Source organism: Monodelphis domestica, chromosome 7 (assembly GCF_027887165.1).
Source record: "Monodelphis domestica isolate mMonDom1 chromosome 7, mMonDom1.pri, whole genome shotgun sequence".
Classification (NCBI taxonomy): Eukaryota; Metazoa; Chordata; class Mammalia; order Didelphimorphia; family Didelphidae; genus Monodelphis; species Monodelphis domestica.
The window spans coordinates 205772123-205786308 of record NC_077233.1 but is presented as its reverse complement, the minus strand read 5'-3'; positions in this window follow the sequence as shown (position 1 = coordinate 205786308).

Sequence of the window (14186 nt, the reverse complement as noted above, 5' to 3'; positions counted from 1 at the left end):
TTCCAAATTATCAGGTTTTCTGAATGGTGGTCAGAGCTAAAGTGGAAGAAAAAAGACATAAATAAATACATATTAAAAACACCTAAAGGGTTTCAGGATTCCTTTCCCCAAGTCAAGGATTATTTGGTCCTTTTTTTATTGTACAGAGTGCACAATTGCTGAAGTCACAACTGGTCAAAACAGCAACATCCTTGCAAACTTTCCACATGGATTATTAGCCAAAGCATATTATTTATTTAAATCCAGAATTTTAAAGGCCAGACTTCTTTCCTAGCATTGAACATAGTGCTTGGCACATATCATGTCCTTAAGACTGGCCAACTAATTAAAAAAAATCGTTTAGTCCATTTAGAACATTATTCCTTGTTTACAAGATTCTTTCCCTCCCCTATCCCCCACCCTTCACCATAGCCAATGTGCAATTCAACTGAGTTTTACATGGGTCTTTGATCAGAAACCATTTCCATGTTGTTGTTGTTTGCACTAGGATGTTCATTCAGAGTCTCCATTCCCAGTCATATCCCCTTCGACCCATGTAATCAAGCAGTTGTTTTTCTTCAGTGTTTCTACTCCCACAGTTTTTTCCTCTGTATGTGCAGTGTTCTTTTTCCTAGATCCCTCCGAGTTGTTCAGGATTACTGCATTGCCACTAATGGAGAAGTCCATTACATTCGATTGTACCACAGTGTATCAGTCTCTGTATACAACGTTCTCCTGGTTCTGCTCCTTTTGCTCTGCATCAGTTCCTGGAGGTTGTTCCAATTCCCATGGAATTCCTCCACTTTATTATTCCTTTAGGCACAATAGTATCCCATCACCAACATATACCACAATTTGTTCAGCCATTCCCCAATTGAAGGACATCCCCCCATTTTTCAATTTTTTGCCACCACAAAGAGCACAGCTATGAATATTCTTGTACAGGTATTTTTCCTTATGGTCTCTTTGGGGTACAAACCCAGCAGTGCTATGGCTGGATCAAAGGGCATACAGTCTTATAGCGTCCTTTGGGCATAGTTCCAAATTGTCCTCCAGAATGGTTGGATCAATTCACAACTTGACCAGCAGTGCATTAATGTCCCAACTTTGCCATATCCCCTCCAGCATTCATTACTTTTCTTTGCTGTCATGTTAGCCAATCAGCTAGGTGTGAGGTGATACCTCAGAGTTGTTTTGGTTTGCATCTCTCTGATTATAAGAGATTTAGGGCACTTTTTCATGTGCTTATTAATGGTTTTGATTTCTTTAACTGAAAATTGCCTATTCATGTCCCTTGCCCATTTATCAATTAGAGAATGGCTTGATTTTTTGTACAATTGATTTATTTGCTTATAAATTTAAGTAATTAGACATTTGTCAAAGATTTTTGTTATGAAGATTTTTCCCCAATTTGTTGCTTCCCTTCTAATTTTGGTTGCTTTGGTTTTGTTTGTACAAAACCTTTTTAATTTAATGTAATCAAAATTAATTATTTTACATTATGTGATTTTTTCCTAACTCTTGGTTGGTCTTAAAACCTTTCCTTTCCCAAAGATTTGACATGTATACTATTCTGTGTTTACCTAATTTACTTATAGTTTCCTAGTTGTAAGAATTCATACCAGAGAATTCTTTGTATTGTCAAGATCAAGTTTCATGAATGAGGCATTATTCCAAGAAGGTATGCCTTTTATATAAATGATTTGTTTCAACTTTCATACATATGCTTGACCAAATTAACCGAATATTAGATATGCCTTACTGATATGTTTTGTAACCAGTAACCAGAAAACTTTAGAAGATGAATGCCTGGTAAATACAGGAATATGGAAAATTATTCTCCCATCATAAACATACATTTCATAAGAATCAGTCAACAAACATTCATTAAGTGCCTGCTTTGTATCAGGCACTGTGCTGAAATTACAGCCATGGACAAAAAAATAATCCTTAGTTTCAAGAAATTCACCATCAAATGGGGGCAGAGGAAAGGGTAGGCAATAGGCAAATAATTGTGTAAAAACAAGCATAATTCTGGATAAGTTGAAAATAATCAAGAGACAGAAGAAGAGAGACCAGAAAAGGTTTCCTATAAAAGGTGGGAATTTAGCTGAGACTTGAAGTCAGGAGACAGAAATGAGGAAGAGCATTCCAAGCAGAAGAGAAAATGCTTTAAGTCAATAGACAGAGTTTCCTCCTCAAGGAACAGCAAGGACTGAAGAGTTGGGGCAGGAGAAAAGAGTATAAGACCATAGTGGCAAACCTATGGCACATATTCAAGAGAGGCACATATACTGTTTCCCACCAGAGTTCATTACTAGAAAGGCAGAGGGACTTGGGACAATCTATTCCCTTCCACCTCTCCACTGCACCTGAGGATATTTTTTCACTTCACCTGCCCATTTGTCCAGTAGCCCAATGGGAGCACTTACTCACTCCCTTCTCTAGGGCAAGGCAGCATGGGAAGGGGGATACTCAGAACTCTCAAGGGGGGGGGCAGGTCATGGCACACAGTCTTTAGGTGGGATGGGGCATGGCACATAATCTCTAAAAGTTCACCATCACTGCTATAAGATAAAAGAACATTTCATATGTAATATAAATGTTTTTACTGAAAGATTTGAAAAACTCAAAAAATATCATCCAAACCAGAAGCCTTGAGAAACAATTAGAAATTTTCCAATGAGAAACTTTCTCTCAAAGATCTAAATAAATTCCCAATCATAGTCCTGAGTAATTAGGTACCTTTTCTTGATCAGTCTTTCCTACTCTTTGTGTTTTTACTGGGTGGTTTTTGAGGGTGAGCACTAGCAGTTGGGTGTGGGAGTAGGGTGGTAATCAGTAGAGGCTTTAAGAAGAAGAAAGTATAGATTTGGAATGTGTCTTAAAGGAAGAAAGAGCCTCTAAGAGGCCACTGTAAGAAAAGTGTTTATTCCAAGCATGCAGTGCAAAGGCACAGATATAGGCTATGCAGTGTTGAATAGGAAGAAGAGAAAGACAGTATGACAGAGAGTGTAAAAAGAAGAATAGTGTCAAATTTGAATGGAAGATAAAAGTCAGATAGTGTGGGACTGTCAAAGCTAAGCAGAGGAGTTGATACTTATCCAAGAGGCATTGGGAAGCTAGAGAGTTAGTTTTTAATTCTGAATATATGTAAATTATAAACATATAGCTCTGACAGTCATATCATTATAATCATCAACATAACGGATATTCACACAAAACTTTAAAGTTAGCAAAAGTTTTCTCACAGCAATTCTTTTACAAACACCATATGCCTAGATGCATTATGACCCCAAATAAATAACCTTTTAAAAACACAAAAAGAATTGCATACTTACATAGTGAATAAGTGGAGAGGGTTGATTAAGGAAATTCCTTGCTCAGCTTGATAAATTTGAGTAGTGAACCTTTGACTAGTACTTTTAATTGAATCTCCCAATGAGGCATCTTGTTGAGAAGTCTAGAAATATTTCTCACCTAATAGGGGTCCTTCAATTGGGTAATCTGATTAAATAACAGTGAGGATGGCTACCTTCTTTTTTTTTTTTTAAATATTATTTTATTTGGTCGTTTTCATACATTATTCACTGGAAACAAAGATTGTTTTCTTTTCCTCCCCTCCCCTCCCCCCCCCCCCCCCGCCTTTCCCTCTCCCATAGCCGACGCATGATTCCACTGGTTGTCACATGTGTTCTTGACTTGAACCCATTTCCCTGTTGTTGGAGTTTGCATTATAGTGTTCATTTAGAGTCTCTCCTCAGTCTTATCTCCTCCAACCCTGTAGTCAAGCAGTTGCTTTTCAGCGGTGTTTTTACTCCCACAGTTTATCCTCTGCTTGTGGGTAGTATTTTTTTTTTAGATCCCTGCAGATTGTTCAGGGATTGCATTGATACTAATGGAGAAGTCCATCACCTTTGATTGTACCACAATGTATCAGTCTCTGTGTACAGTGTTTTCCTGGTTCTGCTCCTCTCGCTCTGCATCACTTCCTGGAGGTTGTTCCAGTCTCCATGGAACTTCTCCACTTTATTATTCCTTTTAGCACAATAGTATTCCATCACCAACATATACCACAATTTGTTCAGCCATTCCCCAATTGAAGGGCATCCCCTCATTTTCCAATTTTTGGCCACCACAAAGAGCGCAGCTATGAATATTTTTGTACAAGTCTTTTTGTCCATTATCTCTTTGGGGTACAAGCCCAGCAGTGCTATGGCTGGATCAAAGGGCAGACATTCTTTTATCGCCCTTTGGACATAGTTCCAAATTGCCCTCCAGAATGGTTGGATCAATTCACAACTCCACCAGCAATGAATCAATGTCCCCACTTTGCCACATCCCCTCCAGCATTCATGGATGGCTACCTTCTAAGATTGATTAGTTGTTATGGACCCATCCCTTGTAGCAGCTCCAAGAATTTTCTTGCTAGCTTAGAAGGGGGTTTGCTTATATACCTTGTTCCAAGTGCACATACCCTCTGCAGGAATTCCAACTGACTCCTGCGATCACAACGCAACCATCATTAAAATAAATACTGCCAATAAAAACTTTTATTTTATTTCAGTTAACTAAAATTTATTTTCTATTTCATATGCCTACTGCAATAGGAAAAAAAGAACAAAACCATAACTTTTGTAAAAAAAAAAAAGTACATAGTTGAGCAAAATAATTTCTTGAATTGACCATGTCCCAAAATGTTTCATTTTGCATTTTTGCATTTTAGGTATACCACTTCTCCACAAGGAGCTAAGCAGCATTATTATAAAATTGTGAGCAGTTATTTCATTGATCAGATTTAGTTATTGAAATTGATTGTCATTTCAATGTTTATATTATTGTGTAAACTGTTTTCATGCATCCATTCACTTCATTTTGCATTAGTCATGCAAGTCTTCTCTGATTTCTCTGAAACTATTTCTTTTGTCCTTTCATATGTCACAATAGTACTGTATTATATTTACATACCATAATCACTTCATCTATTCTCCATTTAATGGATACCCTTTTAGTTTTCAGGGCTTTTTTTGACACCATAAAGAAAAGAGTTACTACAAAATTTTGATACTGATGATTTTTTCCTCTTTCTTTGATCTCTTTGGGGAAAAGCAATAGGGATGTCCCTTACAGTCTTTTTAATAAAAACTCTTACCTTTCACCTTAGAATCAATATTGTGTATTGGTTCCAAGGTAGAAGAGAAGTAAGGTCTAGGTCTTGGCAATGGAGATTTAGGGAGTTGCCAAGGTTCACACAGATAGTAAGTATCTGATCTGAACCCAGGACCTCCCATCTCTAGGTCTGACTCTCAATCCACTGAGCCACCTAGCTGCCCCCTCCAATACAACCTTCATATTTTAAAATGTTATGTGATCCTGGGAAAATATTTTTGCAACTCTCCCTCTTAATTTCTTCATTGATAAAATGAGGGCATAGGTCTAGATAATCTCTAAAATGTTCTTTAGGTCTAAAGTTCTATGAATTTAAGATTTTCAATATACATTTTTGTGATAAAACAAATATTGTGAGAGTTTAGGGAGATTATTGGTAAGGAAGACTTCCTGATGATCTCAAATCTCAGCATATAATAAACTGGTGACATTGGACCTGGGTCCCCACCAGACCCTTAATTACCATTCTTTGTACCTGGAACAACTGGGAAAGTAGCTGACCATTTGGCTTGGGGGAGATGTGGGAAAACCTCAGCACTTTTGAAGGAGGAAATAGTATGCTCTGCAGTGTACTTTAAGCCTGCAACCACGTCCCATAATGTGGCCTGGGCAGAGAACATCTTAGTATTTTAGGAGTCAGAAGTCTTAGAATTCAGTTTCTTCCTCTAGAACAAACTGCCAATGATTTTGCCCTAAGCCCAGTTTTGTATATCACCAAGGAATTAGATCATCTTTTGCATAAAATAACCACTACACCTCTGAATTCTAGGGCAACTATGTCTAACTCGCAGGGGTAAAATGACCTGAGTTCAAATGTGGCCCAGACATTCAGGAGCTATATGACACTGGGCTAGCGACTTTTCCCTGTTTGCCTATATTTCCTCGTCTATAAAATTATCTAGAGAAGGAAATGGCAAACCACTCCAGTATCTTTGCCAAAAAACAAACAAAAAAAAACCAACCCAAACGGGGTCACAGAGTCAGACATAACTGAAAAATAACAAAAGTCTACATTGGTCATGTGTGCTTGGATAACAATAATGCTAATATTTCTGTAATGCTTACAAAGAATTTTTCTCACCACAAACATTACAATTCCTATTTTATAGTTGAAGAAACTGAGGCTTACTCACATTCACATGACTCATAAATGGCGGAGCCAGGATTCAAACCCAGATTCTCAGTCTTCTTTCCATTATAGCACAGGGGTGCTATTATACCTTCTGAAAGATGTAAACAACTGTCATGGGAATGACAGCAGGAAGAGGAAGAATGGACAGAGAAGGAAGTTTAGATACCTCCAGAAAGCTTAGTCCTCCCATATTTGTGGCATCAAGTTTCTGTTTTTCCTAAACTCTATAAGGAATGAAAAAGATCACAACACTGGCCACTAGATCAGACCCGGGCTTGAACACTGCTTGCCACCTTAAACTCTCCACACTTTGCTGTGCCTCCCTCCTTTTTTCAGACCTCCTAGGTTCCAGAATCTGTTTTCCTGACTTCTTTGTTGTCGTTCAGTTGTTTGAGTCAAATCCTGCCTGGGTTTTCTGGACAAAGAGAATGGTTTGCCATTTCCTTCTCCAGTTCATCGTATCCTCATCTTATCAGATGAGGAAACTGCAGTAAACATGGTTAAGAGACTCTTCCAAGGTCATATAGCTAATAAGTGTCGGAGGCTGGATTTGAACTCAGGTCTTTTTGACTTCAGGTCTGGTCCTCTATCCAGTCTGCTACCTACCTGCCCTTTGTAGTAATATAGTATATAAATACTAACAATTATAATTATTTCACAGAATCAACATTAGTAGTAAGTGGACTAAGTAGTTTTTTATGTGTGAAGATGTGAAGAGCACCAGAAAGTCTCCTTTACCGAAAGCATAGTGGCCAATTTTAAGCACTGAAATTCATCTTGGAAATGATAAAATCTTGAGACTTTAAGTCTGTAAGATGCTTTTTTAAATAATCTAGGCAATTTATATTTTTGTAAATATTCACCCATTTCACCTAGATTGTCATATTTATTGCCACATATTAGGCAAAATAGTTCTTAATAATTACCTTTGTGAGAAGCTTTAAAGATCATCTAGTACAAGTCATCATTTAAAGGCTGAAGACATTCAAATACAGAGAGGTTAAATGATTTTCCCCAAGGTCACATAGTCTTAAAGCAAAACAAAACACCAACAATAACACCATCCTCAGACCTGTGGGTGTGATTCTTCAATTTGTTCACTCTCTATTTTTTTTTTCCTGCATTAGGAATTCAGCCATATTTCCCCTTCCTGCTACTTCTGTCACTGCAGCTGTTCCCACTTTCCAGGGGATAAGTAACAAGGATTTTATGACTTTCCCTGACAACCAACCAGCCTATAAACATCTATAAAGTGCTTGCTAAGTGCCAGGTACTGGGCTAGGTTTGTTTTCCCTTCCCTTTCAAAGAGGGTCAGTGATATCGAGGATGATGTCTTGACTTGTGCATAAATCGGATTTAAACGAGACAGTTGCACAAAGTTGTCAGTCTTACTTTCTCCCAGGGTCGTGGAATTCCAGTGGCTTGGAGTACAGATAATGATCCTGGAGACTTTGATGTCTGACCAAGCTCTCAGTACACCCCAGCGCCTGCTTCAGCCACCTTCTTGGCCATCTGAACAAATTGTTTTCATCTACCCATTCCATCAGAAGCCGTATTCCCATGCCATTCCCCTAACTCACTGATGGGTCTCCAGTTTGGGCTGGCCCTCTTGCTGAGCCAGTCTTACTAAGGTATAGCCCCTTGGCATGCTACAGCTTCTTGGAGCCGCAGGTGAGAGTTTGGAGAGGTGGGCGCCAAAGGTGGATGAACACCCCAAAAAAGCGCTGGGCAAGACTTCAACCCAGAAGAATTAGTCCTGCCTAAACACCTCATTCACCCCCTAGATATACATAGCAGTTAGACAGAGTCAGTGGAAGACCATCTGAGACAGGAAAGCACTAAGAACTGGCAGGGGAAGGTAGAAGTGCTGTTTTCAGCCCCTAAGACAAAATGAATGTCAGTCTCTGCTCATCCTCTACTGTATCCTATCAGCTTTTTGCTGACTTTGCGAGTCGTTGTCCTTCTCAGTTTGAGGTGGCATTATTCTTGTCTGTTGTTTCTTCTTCAATTACTCTTCTTGCTCGTTCTTTTCTGTTTTTGAGAAAATAGGGAAGTTGTTAGAGACATTTCTGTATATAATTGGACATGTGTGGTTCACCAGAAGCAGTTCAGGAAAGTTAACCTCTTCCACTTATATGCTTCATATCAGCATGTCACAGATAATTAGGAGCCCGTGAGAACCCATCCATCCACTGAGTTAAAAGTAGAAGTACTTTGGTTAATGATCTTCCCTGAGCTTTTGTATCAATGCAAATATTTTCTTCTTTTACTGAGCTACCCTAGTTCATCTTGTCAAAAGACTCATTAAAGGGAAGTACAAAGCAGACAGCCAGGGTGAAACCTAAAATAGCTCCTTTGTCCTGAGGGCCAAATTCATCCAAAATTACTCATCTCATATTTCTGTTTGGAGGAAAGTAATGTCAGGGCATGATGATAATGGTTTTATAGAGGAAATGCTCACCTATCAGAGTTCAGAGACTGTCTTCCCCACTCCCTGAAAACAAGGAAAATGAGGATGTGGATGGGTGGGCTTCTTAATAGAATCCCACTAGAAAGAGTAAGGAAGTGGAAAATTAAGCTCTTCCACATATTCCTTAATATGTTTTGTCGTGAACCATTTAGTCCTTACATGAAGTTACACTTTAGATATGTATTGCTATTATTGATCCATATAATCATAGATTTAGAGATCATCTAGTCCCATGCTGGTGAAGACATGGCACAGGTGGCCCGGCGTGCCAGAAGGGGTTGCTCTGTTCCCCCTCTCCACCTTGCCTGAGGACATTTTTGCATTCCACACTCCTCTGCCCAGAGGACCAATGCGAGCACTATCTCCCTCCACTCTCTGGGATAATGCAGGGGGCTCACTGGTGGCTTGAAAGTACAGTTTGGGCACACAATCTCTAAAAGGTTCACTAACACTGATGTAGTCTAATGCTCTCATTTTTATTTTTTGGATTGTTTTTTTTTTTAAGGTAAGGGATGTTCAGAGGATAAGTGACTTGCTCAGAGTCACATAGTTAGTAGTAGTAGTGGTAGTCTCTCGGTGATCGAGAATCACTATTGTCTTTGGGCAGTTTCATCTACGGTGTACCCTCATGTGGCTTTGGAGTCCAAAGGCTGAGGCACAGAGTTTGGGGCACACAGGGCATGGGACGCCAGTTGTTACGGGAGGTGCGGCTGTGGCCTGGTGTTGGCGTTCACGTGCAGCGGCAAGACATCGACGTCGCTCATCTTCAAAGGTGGCGGCGGCATGGTGCATGTGGGTTCACCAGCTGCTTCTGTCAGAGGCAGCAAGTTCTAGTTGCTTTGGTGTAATTCCAGCCCACTTCAAGTTGGACTTTAGCTGATCCTTGAATCTTCTCTTTGGTCGGCCTTGTTTCCTGAGTCCAGCTGACAGTTCACCATAGAATACCTGTCTTGGTATTCGCTGTGGGTCCATGCGGATGACGTGTCCAGACCATCGTAGCTGGGTTTTGAGGACCAGGACTTCGATGCTGGTGGAGTTGGCTCTGTCGAGGACTTCCTGGTTGGTGATTCGGTCCTGCCATTGGATCCTCATGATTGACCGGAGGGAGCATTGGTGGAATTGCTCCAGCTGTTTCATGTGCTTCCGGTACAGTGTCCATGTCTCGTAACTGTACAGGAGCGAGCTGAGGACCACTGCGTTGTACACTTTGAGCTTCGTCGCAGTGCTTACACCTCTGTGTTGGAGGACTTTGGAGCGCAGTCGCCCAAGTTCCTGGCTGGCCTTTTGGATCCTGGCATTAATCTCATGGACTAGGGATGCGTCGTTGGCGATGGTGCTGCCCAGGTACTTGAAAGTGTTGATGTTAGAAAGCTGCGTGCCATCGATTGTAATGCACGGCTGGTTCCTTGGCCTCCCTGGTGCAGGTTGGAACAGCACCTCTGTTTTGCTGAGGCTGATAGTCAGGCCAAACAGTTTTGTTGCAGTGGAAAACCTGTCCACGATGGTTTGGAGATGATTTTCTTGGTGGGCCATGAGAGCACAGTCATCTGCAAAGAGATCTTCCAGGATGAGTCTCTCTGCTGTCTCTGTTTTTGCAGTCAGGTGGCGAAGGTCGAATAGTGAGCCATCCAGTCGGTATTTGATGTAGACGCCCAGGTCTAGATCCATCACAGCATGTCGTAATACTTGGGTGAAAGATAGGTTGAATAGTACTGGAGCGAGGACACAGCCTTGTTTCACACCATTGGAGATGTTGAAGCGATCAGAAGTCTCTCCACCAGATAGGACTTCCCCTGTCTTGTCAACATGAAAGAGCTCGATCAGTTTGACAAATTTTGCTGGGCAACCGAGCTTGCTGAGGATCACCCACAATGCATCCCTGTTATTACAACATAGGTAGTAATAACGAGTAATCACATCCCCTTTTCACAGATTTGATCATGTTTCCTCAGCTCATTTGGCAACCTAATTCATTTGTCATTAGAAAGACATGCCAAAACTGAAGGGATGTTCATCAGTTGGGGAATGGTTGAACACGTTGGGGCATGTGATTATAACAATGCTATATTGTGCTATTAGAAATAATGAGAAAGATGGTTTCAAAAAATCTAGGAAGACCTACATGAATTGTTGCTGAGTGAAGTGAATAGAACCAAGAGAATATTAAACAAAGTAACAACAAAATTATATGATGAATCATTATTAATGATTTAACTATTCTTAACAATACAGTGATTCAAGACAATGCCCAAGGGCTCATGATGGAAACTGTCATCATCCTCCAGAGAAAGAACTGATAGTGGCTGAATACAGTCTGACACATACCATATATTTTACTAATATGGAAAAGTATAGAAAAAGAAAGGGAAAAAGAAACAAAGAATCAAAGAAATAAACAAGGAAACAAAGAAAAACCAAGAAATACCAGAGGCTTTTGCAGTTGGCTCCAGAAATAGTTATCTAGTCTCCAATTAAATACTGCCAGAGATGGAGAAATTGGGATTATCTTTTTTAAAAGTGTTTGTGGTCATATTTTCCTTTAACATCACCTAGATTTCCCAACATATCATTCCTCTCCTACTTCAACTGATACTCCTGATACATATTAGATTAACTCATCCCTGGCATACACTCTTCTAATGACAGGACTGCCATTTCTTGAGGAACCTGAGCCATTCAAATCTTACTCCCAACTCAGTTTGCTCTCTTTTTTTCAGCTTCCCCTATTAAAAAGTGAGAGTAGAGACCATTTTGTTTTTCTGTAACCCTATCCCAGCACCTAGCACAGGGGTTGACACATATTTAGTGCTAAAAATTCTCAATCTCTCTTTTATTGTTGTTCAGTCTTTCAGTTGTGTCTGACTCTTCATGATCCCATTTGGGGTTTTCTTAGCAAAGTTACTGGAATGGTTTGTTATTTCCTTCTCCATCTCATTTTACAGACGAGGAAACTGAGACTAAGAGGGTTAAGTGATATGCCCAAGTCACATAACATTTAAAAATCTGAAGCTAGTTTTGAACTCATGAAGATGCATCTACCTGACTCCAGGCCCAGAATTCTATCTACTGTGCTACCTAACTCCCCCATCTATCTTTTTTCCTACATACTTACCTCCCTACCTATCTCTGCCTTCCACTTTCCATAGAGACATCCCTTATTATGAAAGGGGTCAAAACCAGTTGTTTTTTTTTTTAATTAACCAACACACTGAAAAACTTGCCATTTGTGGTCCCAGCTCTATAAAGAAGAGAAGGAAGTCATTCCTCACACTTTTTTTTTTCTGGAGCCAAGAATGGTCATTATAAAGCAGCCAGAGAGCACAATGGATGGAGTGCCAGACCTGAATTCAGAAAGACCTGAGTTCAAATCCAGCATCAGATACTCACTAATTAGTATAACCTTGGGCAAATCACTTCACCTATGCAAGTCATTACACCTCTCCTGGATCTGCTTCTTCACTTTGCATCAGTTTATATAAATATTTAAGTGCTTTTCCATATTAATAATGTTCATTGTTTCTCACAACCAAGAGTAATTTCCATTACATTCATGAATTACAACTACTTTAGCCATTCTCCTATCAATGCAGATCACTTTTGTTTCCAGTTCTTTGCTACTACAAATAGTACTACTATGGATAGACATATATTTATATTTTTCATGCCACTGGACCCAGGCTTCCATCGCTGAGAGAGTGGGACTGTCTCTGTGCATCGGCTTTTCCACTTAAATCTCCTTCACGCACAAGTATCTTTGTGCACACTCATATATCCTAACCCCATCCACCCTCTTCAAGACCTGCGGCAATGGGGGAGTGACGACGCAACAGGTGGAGGTGACCACTGGCAGTTGTAGTCACGATCCTGCACGTAGGCGGCCGACGGACCAGTGGTCGCTCGGCCCTGTGGGCAGCAGAGACATTCGGCAGCATCCTGGGCGACTGAGCAGCCCTCTCTAGGACAGCACTGTTCACCCTAATCAAGGGAGGGGACTAGAAAAGGTGTCCCAAACATTGCCTGCCCTACAAACACCCGGTCAGCACACCACGGCTGGTGGGTCATCCCTTTAAGCGGTCGAAATAAAAGAAAAAATACAAAGAAACTCCTACTAGGAGCATGGAACATCAGGACATTACTTGATAGAGAGAATACCCCAAGACCTGAGAGAAGAACAGCTCTAATCAGTAAAGAACTGGCATGATATAACATCAACATTGCAGCCTTAAGCTAAACACGCTTACCAGAAGAGGGATCACTCAGCGAACCCACCACTGGATACACCTTCTTCTGGAAAGGTAGAGCCTCAAATGAAGACAGAATCCACCGTGTTGGCCTGGCCATCAAGACCAGTTTGCTCAAACAGCTGCCAGACTTGCCTGTGGGCATCAGCAAGAGGCTCATGAAGATCCGTTTGCCTCTCAGCAAAGACCGGTATGCCACAATCATCAGCGCATATGCCCCAACACTGACCAGCACAGAGGAGACCATCGAGCAGTTCTACTCTGACCTGAGTGCCGTCCTGCACTCAGTGCCCACAAATGACAAGCTGATACTACTGGGAGACTTCAACGCCCGCGTTGGCCAGGACCATGAAAGATGGAAAGGAGTGCTCGGCAAACACGGCGTGGGCAAAATGAACAACAACAGCCTACTGCTACTCAGCAAATGCTCAGAGTTTGAACTCACCATCACGAACACTGTGTTCAGAATGGCGAACAAATATAAAACAACGTGGATGCACCCAAGATCAAAACAGTGGCATCTCATTGACTACATCATTGTATGCTGGCGAGACATCCAGGATGTAAAGATCACCAGAGCCATGAGAGGAGCTGATTGCTGGACAGACCACCGATTGGTTAGAGTGACTCTTCAAATGTGCATTGAGCCTCGCCATCCAAAACGCACCCAGACAGTCCACGCATTTTACAACATGAGTCGTCTTAGAGATCCATCTTATTTGCAAACATTCCAGTCCTGCCTGGAGGACAAGCTGTCTGCCAAGGGACCACTCACTGGAAGCTCAACCGAGAAATGGAACCAGTTCAAAGACGCAGTGAAGGAAACATCAAAGGCAGTCCTAGGCCCAAAACAACGCAACCACCAGGACTGGTTCAACGAGAACAACACTGCTACTGAAGACCTATTGAGCAAGAAGAACAAAGCCTTTATGGAGTGGCAAAATAACCCAAACTCTGCTCCTAAAAAGGACAGATTCAAGTCTCTCCAAGCCACGGCGCAGCGTGAGATCAGGAAGATGCAAGACCGATGGTGGGAAAAAAAAGGCAGAAGAAATTCAGTGGTTTGCTGATGTGAAAAACTACAAACAATTTTTCAGTGCCCTCAAGACTGTCTAGGGGCCATCAAAACCCACCACCACTCCCTTGCTATCCTCTGATGGTGACACTCTCATAAAAGATAAAAAAGGCATCAGCA